The sequence below is a fragment of the Ursus maritimus genome, unplaced genomic scaffold (assembly GCF_017311325.1).
Source record: "Ursus maritimus isolate PB19 unplaced genomic scaffold, ASM1731132v1 scaffold_6, whole genome shotgun sequence".
Classification (NCBI taxonomy): domain Eukaryota; kingdom Metazoa; phylum Chordata; class Mammalia; order Carnivora; family Ursidae; genus Ursus; species Ursus maritimus.
The window spans coordinates 40,221,397-40,240,185 of record NW_024426774.1 but is presented as its reverse complement, the minus strand read 5'-3'; positions in this window follow the sequence as shown (position 1 = coordinate 40,240,185).

The window sequence follows — 18,789 nt, the reverse complement described above, 5'->3', positions numbered from 1 at the left end:
TGCTGTTCCTAAAATTCCATAGGTTCTGGACAAAAGAGAAATGGTTTGTTGAGATGATGTTTTTTTAATTTTTTGAATTCCAACTTTTGGATGGATACTAAATTCAGGTATTCTCCCAAATCTGTCACTGTAGCAATTTTAAACAGTTCTCGTGGAAATTGCAAAATAGACAAGTACGAAATAGTTTACCACCTTAAACTCTTAAGAAAAATTTAAAAATATTTTTTATGAAACGTTCCCTCCTGACACAGCATTAGTAATCATAATAAAAAGTATTCCAGTTAGCATGCTGGTATGTTTGAGGTGAGGAATCAAATTATTTGCTTCTGCACTGATGAAGTAGTGAAGGGATATATCGGGCCCTATCAGTTTGGTTGGATAGGCACTGTCATATGTTGAAGTAATTTGACGTGATGATAATGACCGTGGCTGCATGACTTTCACCAGTGGGATAGTGACTAAGGTAACTTTAAGATCCCCCTCAGCTTGACTAAATTTCAGTCAGGTTTCTTCCTAACTATAGCTTCCTCCCTCTTCTTATACCCTATAGTTTAGAATACTTGTAAATTTGGTTCTCTGCCCCAAGAGGTGTAAATCTTAAACGCTGCTTGCCAGTTTTAAGACCCAGGAATATCTTTTTCAAAGACCTAGGAGCTCTTTGAATCATAGTCAAGGAAGATAGCTCCCAAACCTCTGCCAGTGAATAGGAGCCTAACTTAGATAAGCAACAATTAACAACCACCCATGGCCTAATCATGCTGACCAACCTCCTGGCAAATGCCCTCGAGAACTTCTCCACTAGCTCACCCCAGCATTAAAATGCTCTTACTTTTTGTTTCAGTGAGATTGAGTTTGGCCTCTCTCCCCGATTGCAACAGTCTTTAAGTTTCCTTGCCTTAATATTTAACTACAACCAGTGCAATTTGTTTTAAATGGCTAAATGACATGTAAACACATTTGACAAATAAGAAGAGAGTTAATTCTAGCACCTGTGATTTCAAAGTGAAGTTTCTTTTGCTTGTCTATCTCTGAGCATCTGGTTATAAATATTTTTTTCATTCTTTCTACTCATACTGACGATACGAGGGCTGAGAACTTAGTATTTGCAAATCAAATTTTATAGTTGAGTTGGTTTTCATGACGAGGGATAATCTTAGTGATCTAGTCAAGCATAAGATAGTGCTGATATTTGTAGAAGTGAATTCAGTTCATGCATACATCCATCTAAAATTGAGGGAAAAAGTAATCATAACTGAACTGTTCTAATTCAAATAGTGACTATTCTCCTAATTTTGACATTTAAAAAATTCAGGAGATAGATAGATGATAGATAGATAGATCGGTTTGTATTCAAATAAGATTTCCTTGTCCCTGTAGGCTCAATGAAATAAGGTGGCAGAAAAGGAAAAAAAGTTGTGTAAGTGATATTCTAGACCCAACATATACATAAACTATTTCTTGTCCAGCATGATTGCCAAGAATTATTAAGGGCCACAACCCAACATATAATCTACCCAGGCTTGACTTGTTTACTGCCAGGTTTATTAGCAGAAGTGACAAGAAAACCTGTGAATTCAGAAAAACCATAGTTAAAATCACAGCTGGTGGCTAAGGAAAGTTTTCCTGGATGCTTTCCACCAGCATGAGACTGTGGAAGAGAAATCCGAGTGGCAGATTGGGAAGTGAAAAGAATAGGACTCTGATGTAGGGAGCAGGGTAAATTAGCTGACCCTAAGCAGTGGAGTTTTAAAGGATATCTGTTATTGTCTTTTTACAAACTATTAAAATTTGAAAATAGCAAATGAAAATCATAAATAGAGAGGTTGGTAAATTGTTGGAATAATAGTCCTGAATTTTAAGATTTCTTTCCTAGTTCACAAACAAGGGAGTTTATATGTTTCTATTTTGAAAGATAGAAGATAGACCCAATCATCCTAAGAACAGCTATTACTTGGGTTTTTCAAGTTAATGAATAGGTTCTTCACTTTTAAAAGAAAACAAAGAAGAGCCTCTGTCGTCTGACCTAGGAGGCCCTTACACATAGAATATGGATTCGCCATATATGAGCAAATCCTCCATATCCAAAAGGAGAGAATAGAAGGGTCTCTAGTCAAAAAAAGAGTTGCAACTTCACCCACCATGTAGAAGGGCAAGTCGATATCAAGGAAGAAAAGAAGCATTCTCCCAAAGGCTTGCCAGACCCTGAGGAGTGCTCAGTCATCGGAGACTAGTTAGGGGAAGATAGAAATCCCACAGGTGGGTTCCAGCAACTGCATGAAAACAGAAATGAACAGGTTTCCTATTACTTCGGATTGCATTGGGAGGAGGACCAGAGAACTTGATTTATATGGTATTGGCTGAGTGTTATTTTAACTCTTATCTACGGCAGCCAATTCACAGTGCTGGCCGATCAAGCACAGACAACCTTCCAAATCCCTCAAATGAAGTCACTAAGGACCAATATACTTCTAGTTTAACATTGTATTTGCATCTAAATTCAAAAATAAAAACATCATTGTGGCATCCTGTATATATTTCAGGACCAACAGGCTTCATCGAGTTTAGGAGACAGGATGGCAACCAAAGAGATAAAAACAGCATTATCAGCCTTTGCTTGGAGAGCCCTGGAACCAGGTGCATCGCTCTCAGGGTGGACTAGGGATGCAGAGCTTGATGGAGGTGATCATCAGTGGTCAAGCCCAGACCCTAATATTTCCTAGGAATTGTTGCAGATGAAGTCTGTGCCTCATTTTTTTTTTTGTCCTAATGTATGACTTCTAGCCACCAAATACTCTTAAAAAAAAAAAAAATCATGCCTAATACTTCAGACCTTGAAACTGAAAGAGTTAGTACCACTGGTTTTCTGATTTTTTAATGGGAGTTAGCTTCAGAAGTCAATATGATTTAATATACTGCCTACCATTGGCAGCCAAGGATGGTCAGTTTCCAGCCAAACCTAGACATGCATAGCTGGTGCTGATTGGAGTATGGAACTTTTGCCTGAAGTCATGCTAAGGGCAGCAGCATTTCCAACCTTGTTTCCAAACCTGAGCCCAGGTGGCCAGAGCAGACCCTGCCAACTCTAATCTCACTGTTTCAAAATGGAACTTTGGCCTTATAAGCAGCACTGGATCTAGCTATGCCTCAAAATAGGATTCTATTTTCCTGCTGTATGGTTGGCAAACAGCTGTTAGACAGATTTGTTTCAGGCAATGACAATAAATCATTTTTCTCTTTTTAAAAACAATTTAAGTTCTTAAATCCTTTGTTTAGGAAGGGAGGCTGAACCTTTAGGAAAACCTTCTGGCTTAAGCTAATATGTTTATGAGTCAGAGATCCATGAAAGTAACACATGCTGAGGCTTCCTTTATTTACATTGCATTTCCTTTTTTATTCCTTTAAAATATAAGTGAATGAAAAGATGTATTGATATCTTAGTTGAAATTTTGAAATTTGATTTTGGAATTTCTGATTAAATCAGGGGTTCTGTGGGAGTGACCAGTACCTCCTTTCTATAGCTTCCATGGTTTAATGTGGAATAAAGTTTCCTTTAGATGAAAACATGTAGATAATAATTTCTGTTATTGCTACTCTGAAGCAATAGACCAGGTGCTTTAGGTTCATTTTCAGGCAAAATTTTCATAATAAAATTCTGGACAGTAAGTGGAAGTATGTTAAATTGTCCTATTTGAATATTTAGACTTTCAAAAACAGCAATTTCATACTCTTCAACCTAATCACTATCCCTGACTCCATTGTGCTGCAGGAAAAAACTAAGAATAGAAAGGCTAAGTAACGTGATCCAAAGATTCAAAGCCTGCAATTAACTAGTGTTCAACACAGTCTCTTTTGAGTTCAAACTCCACTAACCTGAGTATCTACTGAGATTCAAACCTGAGACTCATAATTTCAGGACCCTCCAGCTGTCATGGTTTCTCTAATCAATTCAATTTGGTAATAAATTCAGCCTGGCTAGACTAAGAATCCTGACTGAAGGTTAGATTCTTTTTTTCTTTTTCTTTTTCTTTTTTTTTTAAGTTTTTGTTTAGGGGCGCCTGGGTGGCTCAGTCAATTAAACGTCTGCCATCAGTTCAGGTCATGATCCTCAGGGTCCTGAGATTGAGCCCCACATTGGGCTCCCTGCTCAGTGGGGAGTCTGCTTCTCCTCCCTCTGCCCCTCTCCCTGCTCTCTTTCTTTGAGAGAGAGAGCCCTCTCTCTCACTCAAATTAATAAAATCTTAAAAAGATTTTAATCTTTAAAAAGGTTTTATTTATTTATTTGAGTGAGAGAGAGCACAGAAGAAGAATGAGGTATAAGTGAGATATAAGTTTCAGGTGAACAACGTACTGATTTGATATTTGTATATATTGTGAAATGATCACCACAGTAAGCCTAGTTAGCATCCATCACTATACATAGTAACAAAATTTTTCTCTTGATGGAGACTGCTAAGGTTTACTCTAGGTGACTTTCAAATTTGTAATACAGTGTTGTTATCTATAGTTGACCTCTTTCTCCCATTTCGCCCTTCCCTCCACCCCCACCTCTGGCAACCACCAATCTGTTCTCTCTGTATCTGTGATCTTGGTATTTTGTTTTGTTTGTTTTGTTTTTATTTGTTTGTATTTCAGATTCCACATGTAGGTGAGCCAATGTGGTATTTGTCCTTCTCTGACTTATTTCATTTAGCATAATGACCTCAAGGTCCGTCTGTGTTAATGCAAATGACAAGATTTCATTCTTTTTATGGCTGAATAATATTTCATTGTGTATGATACCACAGCTTCTTTACCCATTCCTCTGTCAGTGGACACTTACGTTGTTGCCTTGTCTTGGCTGTGGTAAATAATGCTGCAGTTAACATGGGGGTACATATGTCTTTTTGAGTTAGTGATTTCATTTTCTTTGTATATATTCCAGGAAGTAGAATTGCTAGGTCGTATGGATGTTCTGTTTTTATTTTTTTGAGGAACCTCCATTCTGTTTTCCACAGTGGCTATACCAATTTATTCCCACCAGTAGTGCATAGGGGTTCCTTTTTATCTACATCCATGCCAACATTTGTTACTTTTTGTCTTTTTGATAATAGCCATTCTAACAGGTATGAGATGATATCTCATTGTGGTTTTGATTTGCATTTTTTTTGTTTTTGTTTTAAAGATTTTATTTATTTATTTATTTGACAGAGAGAGAGCAGGAGAGAAGGGAGGGTCAGAGTGAGCAGGATACTCCCCACTGAGCAGGGAACCTCACCTGGGGCTCAATCCCAGGACTCTGGGATGATGACCTGAGCAGAGGGCAGACGCTTAACCTACTGAGCCACCGAGGCTCTCCAATTTGCACTTTTTTGATGATTACTGATGTTGAATATCATTTCATGTACCTATTGGCCATTTATATATCTTCTTTGGACACATGTCTATTCAGATTTTCTGTTCATTTTTAAATCAGATTAGGTTTTTTTTTTTTTTTTTTTTTTGCTATTAAGCTGTATGAGCTCTTTATATATTTTGGATATTAACCTTTTATCTTTTCTTACTCTGTAAACTAGTCATGCCTTTCGAGCTTGGCTTTAAGGCACAGAGCAACTCCTTCCAGGACCAGAGAAGGGAAGACCAATATTCCCAGAGAAATCAGGAGGAAGGCTTGTTGGGCAATCATCTTGCTGGGTTTTGAAAACCAGATTGGGGTTTGGAATGCTGGAATGTGCCGACCTTTGGCTTTTCATATTTTCCTCTTTTTTCTCTTGTTTCCATCACTTCTAACTTGAGGCCCCTTTTATCATATTCCTACATGATCACATTTAAATGTGACCAAATCTGGGAAAACTATCAATTGAACAAATCATACCACCCACTAAATACTAAGTATTGTAAAAGGAAGAAGTATGAATAATCCAATATATATTAATAGCTGTAGACACTTTCAGTTTTCTAAACAGAAATAGGATCAGCTAAGCCTGTGTCTTTTTACAAAACTTCACACTCTCTTTAGATGGTTTTTATTTTAAGACTGCAAAATATCTAAGTCTTTATGGCTCATGAAAAAAATTAAGATCTCATAAAACCAAAAGATTTGTCTATTGAAAATGAATTCGCTGTGTGATTTAATATGCAGATGGGGAGCTGGTAAAGTTAGATCCATTGTTTCCATAGCTGTGATCTCTGAACCAGTTCCTGATGAAGTAAGAACAGATTTCCTAAGTAGTGTTTATAGCATGATACTGCTTATGTAGAGATTGACAAGTATTCTGTGTGGGGAAAATAAAAATGCCCAGATGTTGGGAAATACCAAATAACTCATCCACCTTTGGAAGATCCACATTATATAACATGATAAAGTCTTTGAAATTTCCCAGAGGTAAAGTAACCTATGTAAAAAATTTAACCCATTGTACTACATTCCTATCGCCAAATCTCTGGCCTTGCAGTTTATTTTCTCCTTCAAAGAAGACTTGTTTAAATCTGCCACAGCACTCTTTACTGAACCTTTTTTGGGTTAATACTGAGTCAGAAGAGGAATACTTGAATCATGATCAATCAAAATGTTTATTAAATAGTTACTCTGTTAAAGGCATTCTGCTACATGCTCTTGGGGAAACATATTTTAATAAAAAGTTTTCGCTCTGAAGTTGTTTACTTTCTTAGCAGAACAGTTAGGCATTATCATCAGTTGAAATGTTCCCCCTGCCCCCCAAAAAAAGGTCCTGAAGTTCTAGCACTCAGTATCTGTCAGTGTGACTTGTTTGAAAATAGGGTCTTCACAGATGTTCTTGTTAAGTGAGGTCATTAGAATGAGCCCTAATCTAATATGACTTTGTAAAACGGGAAATTTGGACACAGGGACATTTACACAGGGAGAGCACTGTGTGAGAAGTGGAATCACACTGCCACAAGTTAAGAAACTATCAGAAACTAGGATAGAAGCCTGGAACAGATCCTTTCACAGTACCTTCTGAGACAGCATAACCCTGCCAACACCTTGAACTCAGAAATGTGAGGCAAATTTCTGTTGTTTCAGTCACTCAGTTTATGGTACTTTGTTATAGCAGACCTGAGAAATTAATGCAGACATATTCACAAAATGGACACTAGAAATACAGTGTCTAACTGTCAAATGACTCAAACAGAGGAGTTCAGAGGAAGGATGCCAGCATGAAGACCAGGTGGGAAAAGAAGGCTGAGGAAGGGAGGAAGAGAGGAAGATGCTATTGGTTACCTACTAAAAAGTCAGTTGCATCCTTTTCTCCTTGCTGACAGAGCCTGTCTTCCCCAATTAGTATCTAAAACACCGGATTTTTGTTCTTTAACCTTCTACCTTCTTCTCTCAACTCTCCCTTTGTACCCAAGACAGTGACTTATGATCTGCTGCTGGCCAATGGGAAGTGAGAAAAAGTCTTCAGGGGCTCCTGGAAAGCCTTCTTCCCTAGCAAACGGACACATGAAGGGAATGCATTGTTTCTTTTTCACTCCATATGGTTATAATTAAGGGAATCTGGAATTTCTGTACTCTCTGTGCTCCCCTGAGGGAAGAAATTGCCAAAACACAGATGATAACAGACATGGAAAGCACTAGAGTTTTGGAGATACAGTATGCCATGGCCCCCAACTCTCGGCACACCTTGCATCCAGACTCTTTATACATAAGTTAATGTAACTCCTTACCAGTTTTAGTTAAATATTATATTACTTCCAGAGATAAATATATTCTTAATGATAGGAAGGAAAAGGAGGAATACAAAAGGGACAGGAAAATGGTGTCATCTGGAGGCTAAGCCTCAAACTATCTTCAGAGTCCACTTGAAATTTATCAAAAACCTTTCCTATTCAAGGATCTAACTTGAATGCCTCACTCCCCTTAAGGCCTCCACTGATTTGCATCCCTCCTTTCTTTAGCTCATTCCCTTCTCCACAGCCTGAGTTACCAAAACACTTAATCTCTGTCTTCTTAAAATTTCATTTTCCTTTGTCTGTGTGTCATAGTTGCTAACGTGTGAATTCCTTTTCCAGCTGTCTGTCACATCACTGTTTGGTGCTTGGTTCTGTGGAGGAACTCAGTAGACTTATTGTGTGAATGAATGGATGAACAAATAAGAATGAATGGAGGTCTCTTCAAGAGTTAAATCGTATAGCTCTAGACAAAATTATTTAAGTCCAAATAATTTCATGTTTCTGTTGTTTCCTATGCCAGGCACATTCCTATGTGTTGGGGATATAGCACTGATTTGTGGTTGTATACACAGAGGAAAACCATTGAGTACCTCTAACATGACTAAGTTGATCAGATTTTGGCAGAAGTGTTGAAAATGGTTTGCATGAGAACTGGTTAGGAGAAAGGAGTGAGCAAGATTTCATAACAATGCTGGTTATAGGTGACAGAGTGCTGTCGAGAATCAGTGAAAAAGGTGCTAAGAATAACATAAAGGAGAGGTGCCTGGGTGGCTCATTCTGTAAGTGTGTGACTTTGGCTCAGGTCATGATCTCAGGGTCCTGGGATTGAGTCCTGCATCAGCCTCCGCGCTCAGCAGAGAGTCTCCTTCTTCTCCTCCCTCTCCCTGTGCCGCTCCCCCTGCCCGTGTTTGCTCTCTCTTTCTCTTTCTCTCTCTCATATAAATAAATAAAGTCTTTATTAAAAAAAAAAAAGAAGTGAAGGAGGTGGCATGGAGTTGATGAATAACTGGAAAGAGAAAAGAAAGTTTGGGGTTGTGTATAGATTTTTGGCTCAGGGTATTTGATGTACTGACTGAGTGAGATAAGATGTAGAAAACGGAGAGCAAATTTTTTGTAACAGGTGGAGAAGACATCAAGTTTAATTTTGGACATGCTCTGTCTGTGTACCAGGCTAAGGTTAGAGTATTACATCGCTTGTCTTGAGGGAACACTGGATAGCCAGGTAAAAGTGCTAACAATACATTCTTCACGCAATAGAGAGGGACTTTCCATAGAATGTTTGGCATCTGATTCTCTTATCTCAATTTTTAAGTAAAAGACACTTCTAATTCTTTAGGGGGATATGTTAAAGGGAACACATAGGTCATCTGAAAGGTAGTGATAAGTTTCATGTTAATAAGAAATTTTGGTTTTGTTTCTTCCCTGCAGCTAGTGGATGATGTAGATAAATGTATAGAAGCAAAAGAACTATCTGCTTTGTTACTAGATCTATGACATAGTTAGGGCTCTTTCCTAGTAAATATTCAAAACAAGTTCTTTCCTGATGACCTCAATAGAAGAAAATGAGCATAGATATCTTACCAGTTTCTCATTTCTAGTATTATAATTAAAGGTCAGTTGTCATATTTACTATCATCTCAGATATTTCAAGGGTTTATAGCCTATCAAATAATAAATGGCAAAAATTTGCTATGTGGTTTTTCAGCTTGATTTAAAAATGTTTTTGTTTTGTAATATATGGTATAGTGAGTTTTCTAAAGACAATAATTTCCTCAGAAATTTGGGGGATTTGGGGGATAGCCTCTTCCTTAAAAAATAAATCTAGAAGAAGCATTTTGCACAGATACTTAATTCATTTTAGCATTTGTCATTGAAGAGCTAGAATTACAAATTTACAGCTAATTCCTGGGAGATCATCCACTAATGGCATCACTATATAAAAATATTACTTGAAAATGTTTTTAAAAATCTGCTGGAATATTGTCAATTACAGTACTTCAGAAGAAACTGTGTTTGGATAACAAAGACAGTCATTAAAATGATACCGAGATGAAATAAACTGGGATACAGTTTTTAAAAGTGAAATCCCATTTGTTGTGTCCCTCAGTTTTCAGGTGATACAGAGTATGAGGGTGGTAACATGCTGACCTCAAAAAGCTAAGATAGAAGAGCTGGATTAATAATCTAGTATAAATTAATGTATACATTTAATATAATCTAGATAACAGATTTGAAAATTAAGTTCTTGAAAATTGAAATTTGATATGTAGAATCAAAATACGTGCAGCACACACACCGAGTGGATGCAGACACCACCAGAGCACAGTACATGAATAATTCAGGGTTGCAGAGGGAATTCACAAGCAGGGAATCAGCAAAATGCTCAGAGTCTCCTGAATCCTTATCCTCCAAGTAGACTGATCCAAGAGAATGTCCTGTTTCGAGGCTATTTCACAAATTAAGCTGGCAGTTGAAAGGCAGCAGGGTCACCCAAACATTATTGTAGAAATTTAAATAAGAGGACCTCACATGGTTGAGCATATTGCCTCATTGACAAGATGAACATGCTTCTTGAAGAGGTCAGTTGCATTAGAGAATTTTGCATTTCAGGGCTAATATCAGCTGGAGACTGGCCAGTTCATTTATAGGCTGTCTGAGAAGTGAGAGAAGTCTATTAGCCAACAATAATTTGGTCTCTACTAATACTGGACTCCAGGAATAATTTTCTTTTAAAAAGTTTCATATCTCCCTCATCTTTATATCTTTGTGACTACCATGATATCTGACAAAATAATTCCTCATTAAATTTTAATATGAAAAACATAACAAGCTTCAATATGTACAAATTTAGAGTAACAATTACCTAACTGTGGAGTTGGCTCCAGACTAGGTCCTTTGGAAGAGGAAAAGAGAGAAAGGAAAGAAGAAAGAAAGAAATGATGCTCTTTTGTCTCTTCAAAGAGAATAATATATTGGTAACAAATTATTATAGATTGACTGCATGGTAGAATAAGAGCTAGGCATTTATGTAATAAAAGTGGGAGAGTAAATAAACTCAATAACCAAAACATAAATGATGTAGTTAAGAAAAGGGCAGAAGGCATGAAAAGACATTTTTCCAAAAAGACATCCATATGGCTAACAGACACATGAAAAGATGCCCAACATCACTCATCATCAGGGAAATACAAATCAAAACCACAATGAGATACTACCTCACACCTGTCAGAATGACTAAAATTAACAACACGGGAAACAACAGATGTTGGCAAAGATGCATAGGTAGGGGAACCCCCTTACACTCTTGATGGGAATGCAAACTGGTGCAGCCACTCTGGAAAACAGCATGGAGGTTCCTCAGAAAGTTAAAAATAGAACTACCCTATTCCCAGCAATTGCACTACTAGGTATTTACCCAAAGGACACACACACGCACAAATACTAATTCAAAGGAGAAATGTCATTTCAGGTTCTCTGCCCATTTTTAAATTGGATTGTCTTTTTTTTTTTTTAAGATTTATTTATATTAGAGAGAGAGAGACAAAGACAGACAGTGAGTGGAGGAGGGAGAAAGGGAAGAGGGGGAGAGAATCTCAAGCAGATTCCCCCCCTACAGGGGGCTCAGTCTCAGGACCCTGAGATCATGACCTGAGCCGAAACCAGGAGTCCGTTACTCAATTGACTGAGCCACCCAGGCATGCCTGGATTGTCTTGTTTATATAGAGTTGTGTGAGTTCTTTATATATTTTGGCTATTAACTCCTTATCAGTTATATCATTTGCAGTTATCTTTTCCCATTCAGTAAGTTGCCCAAGTGGTACTTTAAAAAAAAAAAAAAATTTGTCCAAACTTTAGAATTGCTACTTGCAAGAGGGTTGGTCTGATGCTACCATTAATAAAATAATAGTCTATTAAATATCACTTTGCCATTATATGGAACATCCAAAACAGGAATAGCAGTAAGAGATTGGAGTACAGGAAATATGCTGAAAAAATATGATGTCTAATTTTCCTAAAGTTTATAATTACCATTAAGCACAGGTCAGTTCAGATGAAGGGATAGTTTAATTTGCTGATGTTTTCTAAATTATTTGATTCCAGAAAACAAAATATTCTTGATGTGTATATAATTATAATGAAAGAAGGAGGAAGCTATAATGGCATGATTTGATTTTGAAAATAGTACAGTTTAACAGGAATTTATACTTACCATAAAACTTCTACATCCTTTTGAAAATATGGCAGTGAATACATTTCTTGGTATTAGAGTAATTGTATGACTAGAATCTCCTCAATAACTTGAAAGTACTTTGATGAAAAGGTGTTCATATCAACTTTAAGGCATCAAAATAAACATTTTCCAAGAAGTGTAATAACAGTGATGATCTAGGTTTGAATTCATAGTTTCTGGCAGAAATATATTTTCCATATAGCCCTGTACTAAAATTCAGGTGTCAGAATGTTAGTGAGCTTGATTCAGTGTCCAGTTTTGATTTGTAAAGATAATCAACAGTTGACATAAAAACTGAAATTCACTATTTCTTAATACAACTCTAATGTGTTAGAAATAACATCATCACACAGTCATTTGACCTGATTTGAATTTCAGTTCTTCTTGCTGATTATGTGTGTATGTGAGAAAGATAAAGATTTTTTTTCTTATTTATTGTAAATGAAGTTGTGTCACAGTATTGCTTCTCTGTCACCAATTTTTCTGCGGGAAGTTAGGGAAAAGCCATTTTCCACTATTTTGTCATATAAAAGGGAAAAATGTTTTTATTTTATTTCTTTTTTTTATTTTATAAATGACAGTGAACTTTTCCAAGACCATGTTTTTCAGCTATGGTTGCCAAAAGATGCCATTTTTGACATGTGGCAAAGCTGTGGGAATTGTTTTGTGGCTCTACCCACATACGATACCATAAATTGTTCCCAACCTGAGATTGCATGAATAAATATGATGGGCAGATACAAAACATTCACTGAATACTCTCAAGTCACCTGCAAAATATTAGAATTGGGAGTATTATCAGCCAGGGGTGTTCACTGATGTGTAGATACTGTAGGTTAGAGAAACACTTGTGGAGATTAAGTGCTTAAAATACCAAGAGTTTTTAAATCTACCTTAGAAAATAAAAATATAATTACAAATTTTAACAAGTGCATTTAGAAAACAAATAAGTATGTGAAATAAAGAATAACAAGGTTATTCTTTCCTTGCTCTACAAAACAGTAAGATTAAGGAAGGTTTCTGTGAAGAAGTGATAAACTTTTTTTCATTAAGTTTTTAATTTTAATTCCAGTACAGTTCGCATACAATATTATATTAGTTTCAGTTGTACGATATAGTATTTCAACAGTTCCATGTATCATTCCGGGATCATCATGATAAGTATATTCTTAATCCCCTTCACCCATCCCCCCACCCATCTCCCCTCTAGTGACCATCACTTTGTTCTTTATAGTTAGGAGTCTGTTTCTTGGTTTCTCTCTCTCTCTCTCTCTCTCTTTTTTCCCTTTATTCATTTGTTTTGTTTCTTAAATTCCACATATGAGTGAAATCATATAGTATTTGTCTTTCTCTGACTTATTTCACGTTAGCGTTATACTCCTAGCTTCACCCATGTTGTTGCAAATGGCAAGATTTCATTTTTTTATGGATGAATAATAACTTTTAATATCTGTATTTATTTATTTTGTTATGAAAGAATACATGAGGTTTCTGAAACAGAGACAAAGTTATTATTTTTGTAGCAACACATGCATCATTTCCCCATGCCTTAAATTTTTCACTTCAAGGCAATGAAGGGAAGGCAGATGTCACTCTTCCTGTGAAACAGGAGTTTCTTGCACCACTGGAACACAGAAAGTATGGATCTGGAACCATATATGGAATCTGGACACCTGCCCCCTCCCCACCGAAGAGAGTGACAGAAACTTTTGTTGCCTAATATCTTACATTCCTTTGAAGGATAAATGTATGGTTTTTGGTTTCATTACCCTTTGAAATAAAAACACATATAGCTGAGGAAATAAAAGTCTCCCCAAAGATCTGTTACTATATTATGTTTGCATGCTTTTTAGTCATCCTGTCACCTCCAAGGCTTGTCTTGTATTCCAGATTGCTATTTGTTTTTGCTCAGACCATCGTGACTATGAATAAACTTGCAAATATTCATATTACTTCCCATTAAAAGATGATGATGTGAGACTGAAATAATTGTAAGGGCCTGATAATAAGTTGTGTGAAGAGCAAGTCCTTCTGAGAATAAGTTCAAAGTCTTGATGTGCAAAAAAATAAGAAAATAAAAATAAAAAATCTAGATGTATTCAAGGAATATAAGAAAACTAATGTAGTTAAAGCAGGGAAGGTAAGTACATTTAAGAGATTCCAGTGAGAGCGAAGTTATTAAGACCTGGAGGTGATATGTATGGACAGAATGGGATAGGTACAAGGTGAAATGTCTTTCCGATTACCTACAGGATATCTCCCCATAGTAGACACCAGTGGGCATCCCAATTCCATATATCTAAAAATAAATATATATTTTTCTACACCCAAATTGTAATTTACTTAAGAGCTATAGTCAAATAGTGTCTGTTCTCTCCCTGCCACCACTCTATAAAATTGTAACAATGTATAAAGACATAAAAATATTTTTCTGAAAAAGTTAACCACCTGCTCGTAATCCTTAAAACCTACACGGTTTTTACTATCTGCGTTATTTGATTGCTACTTACCTCTCTTACATTCTCTGCTTCTCTGCCCCTCCCAGCCAGTCCCATGTACATTTGTTCTTCAAGTGACGTAGTTTACCATGTGCATTTATTATTTAAATGACATAGATAGGCTAACATTAATTACAATTTTAACCTCTACTTGAATTATAGTTTACCCCTGCTTAGAATATATTCTACTTATATTAATCTAAATAATACCCTTCAAATTTCAGATCAACCACTGCATCCTCTAGTTTTCTGTGTATGTTCTAAAAGCCTTAACTCTGATTTCCTGGGATGTTCCTTGCTATATTTTCTGAATATTTAACTAGACCTGGCCTCTCTAAAGATAAGCTCTTATTTTTTCAACTTCAGTACCATTCTTACTTCCAGACACATAGGAAGTGCTCAAGAGGGTCGCCTGGGTGGCTAAGTTGGTTAAGCATCTGTGACGTATTGTATGGTAACGAACATAACATTGGAAAAAAAAAAAAAAAAAAAAAGCATCTGCCTTGTCGGGTCGGGGTCAGGTCTGGGACCCGGCCACATCAGTTTTTCTCACTTGTGAGGCGCTCTCTTTCCCTCTGCCTCCCGCTCCCCCTGCTTGTGTTCAGGCTCCCTTCTCTCTCTCTCTCTCTCTCTCTCTCTCTCTCTGTCAAATAAATAAATATAATCTTTCGAGATCATGACCCAAGGTGAATGCAGATGCTTAACCGACTTAGCCATCCAGGCACCCCAATAAATAAGATCTTTTAAAAAAGTGCTCAAGAAATGTTTGTTGAATGAGAAAGTAAATTAATATCTAAATATATTGTTTAAATGGACAAAGGATGAATTTATTAGATATCTACTATGTGCTATAAATCTGTGAATGGCACTGAGAGACATCAATTTTTTTAATCTGAAAAATTAATGGTACAAAACTTTTACTAACAGCTTTTGTCAAGTATATATGTGTTCAGGAAATCCTGAACTATTCATTATTCTGAATAAAAATATGATTAATTAACTTAGCTCTTTCATCTCTTTTTATAAACAATATGAAGTGGCATTGCTCTTTGTACGATAAATGCTACAGTTTATTTATTCAACTATTAATACACTTATGGGTTACATTTTTTTGAGGGCTATTACAGATAATATTTTTTATGACCAGGGTTATACATACATTGGACACGTGCATAAATTTCTCTTGGCTATTATCCTTTGGCATTGCAACACTAGGTGATAGAGCAGCAATGTAGTCAACCTTGGTATATACCGAAAGTATTTCCCGTGATGCTGTACGTGTGTATGTTCCTATCAGTAGTATAGGAAAACTCCTTTATTTTAATTCTTGATTTTCTAATTAAACTAATCATTTTGAGCAGGTTTTTTATGTATTCCTTAAATATTTAAATATATATACTTACCACACTTTCTGTATCTAGCCCTCGGTTGATGGACACTTGGGTTGTTTCCATAATTTGACTATTGTAGATATGCTGCTCTAAACATTGAGTTACGTGATCCAGCAATTTCATAACTAGGTATTTATCCAAAGAATACAAAAATACTAATTCAAAGGGATACATACAAATTTTCACCTTTAAAAATAGAAAGATGAAATAATAGTGCATACGAGTCCTGTGTACCTTCACTCAGTTTTTCCCAATGGTTACATTTTACTTCATTATAGTACAATATCAAAAACAAGAATTTGACACATGTACATAGTACAAAGTGTGCGTATAGTACTATGTCATTTTATCACATGTATAAATATGTTTACTACCACAAAGTGCAGAACTATTTTATCACCACAGCAGCCTCACTAAAACTGAGTAGTGGTAAAAGTTCTGACTCCACTAGAACTCCGCTGAACCCCACTCCAAGCAGTGCTGCTTCATTTCCCTCCGGTGAGGTGAAAGCTCCCCATCTGATCAATAAAAAGAAGCCCTTTTTATTGCCAGTGTGAACAGAAGTCCGGCTCTCTATTTGGCCATCTCAGACACTACTGTGGTGAGGAAATTGGGTTGGTTTATTACAACCTGGCAGAGGGGAAGGTGTACACTCTCCACTCAGCCTTTTCTGGTATGACTGGGGCTGGGATCACCATTTTTTCTGTGGTTTTTGTTGGAATAGAGCACTTATTTAAGTCTAAAAGTTTTCTGTTTTACTAAACTGCCCCATCCTGTTATTTTTTATTTATTTATTTATCTGTTTGTTTGTTTGTTTATTTATTTATTTTTTGGCTAGAAAGAATATTTATTCAAAAGACCATTCTTACACCATCACTCTGTAATGCCAGCTTTTTCAGTAATCAGCTCTCCCATTTTTTTGTGCTTCATTATGTTCCATTGTTCTATTTATCTATTTTACACACACATCTTATTTGCTTAATTATATAATAAATCTTGACTTCACAGAGTATATCTGCTTCTGTACAATTTCTTTTATTAATTTTGGTCGTCTTAATTTCTCTCAATGTTTTAGCTTAAATATCTTGTACACTTAGAATCATACTTAGTCTGCTTAATCCGTTCCCCTTTATGCTTATTTTCCATATTGAAATTATTGGCAATATGAGAAATCACATTTATGGAATGGAAACTCTGTATTATAATCATTTCTTTAAGTTGACTTGTATATTTAATGGAATCACAAGCAAGATACTAATAGATTAATAATGAATATAAATAATAATAAAATATTAATACTGATAGATTCTATACCAAGACATTTGAGGAGGAGGAAGATTGAGAATTTGATATTCATATTTCCCATAATATTATAAAAATATTAAACATCACTGAAAATGTGCCCTGTCATATTTCAAATCTTCTTTTTAAAACATCCTTGTATTTATTGGTATTTTAAAATAGAATTCAGTTTATTTTGAGATATACATTGACAGGGGTTGAGAGAACTTCACTTTTTTTTCTTCTCAAATAATTTATTTGTTATCTGATTCCCACAAATGAAATTAATGATGAAAAAAATAAAGTTTTATGAAAAGGAGGTGCTAGATTTTGGAAGTGAAGACTGCTTCCTAATCCTGCCCTACTAACTGATGGGAATAAAGCTAATCATACCTTCCAGTCTTTTGGGGTTGACTGATGTACTATGAAGGCTCACAGTAATGACGAGAGTTTTCAGACTCCAGCTGAGACTAGACAGAGAGAGCAGTGCTTAACAAGAATATACACTTAACGTTGAGAGCCAAGACAGTGCCTCAGAAAAATAATGATCCTACTTAAATCCAATTTGATGTTCATTCTGTAACAAGGGAAGGGATTTTTAATAGAAACAGAAGTAAGATATAACCTTATCTTTTTAGCTTTTTCCATTAGATTTGCATTTATATAATGGATAATTTGCTATTTAAACCTAGATATATACTTGAATACATTATCGTAAATGATATTGATAAGATAGACAAACTGGAATATAAGCCAGGATAACCGGGTTTTGGTATAACCATCATATAAACTGTATGTGCCAACATACAATCCATACAAATGTGTTGTATGGGTTTGAGCTAATCTGCTGATATCCATGGGCCTCACTATTCCATTGTATAACATGAGAACTTGGCTGATACAAACAACAAAGTTCCTTCTGATTGAGAAAATCCATCTATTCACTTCCTTCTGAGAATTTTAAACATTATTCCCCAAACATATGCCCCCAGTTTAAAACATACTATTTTAGGTCCAGGAATAAGTAATAGATTCTTTTATTCCTTTTACAAGTTTTAAAATTTAAAAAAAATGTAATCAGTAAAGCATGGTGATAATATAAATAATCCTGAATCAAGATTATAATAGAAGTAGACAGTTAACAACTCCAAATGAATAATTGAGAGAAGCTTGACTTTCTTCTCTCTCATTTTTGGTATGATTTCCAATCCTCCTAACTCCTAACACTACTGTGCACACATTTTGCATTCTAGATCTTTATTAATTTTTCTATCTGTCAATCGGCCATTTCTGTCAAATCACCTGGAAGTAGTTCTTTTTGAGTAAACTGATGTGTGAATCATTTTTTATATTTATGGTATATTCATAGAGTTCCTTGCATTGCCAAAGATTAAGGTTGTGTGTGTGTATGTGTGTGTGTGTGTGTGTGTGTGTGTGTAAGAGAGAATTAATATAAGAGTAAGCTACAGGTATTGAGAAAAAAAAAGGCCTTCCTTGAAATTGATCTCATTTATCTTCCTTCCCATTCTGTCCTAGCTCCCCTTCATCTTCCTCCCACCAAAATGTAATACTATATGGTTTAGTGTTTCCCAGTAGGAAGAAATGTAGTTGCACATTCAAATTCCTCAAACCAAAAAGCAATCAATACACTATGGCAGGTATGTTGTTCCAGAAGAAAATTGTTTTTGTGCTTCTTAAAGGAAGAGCAATGAGTATC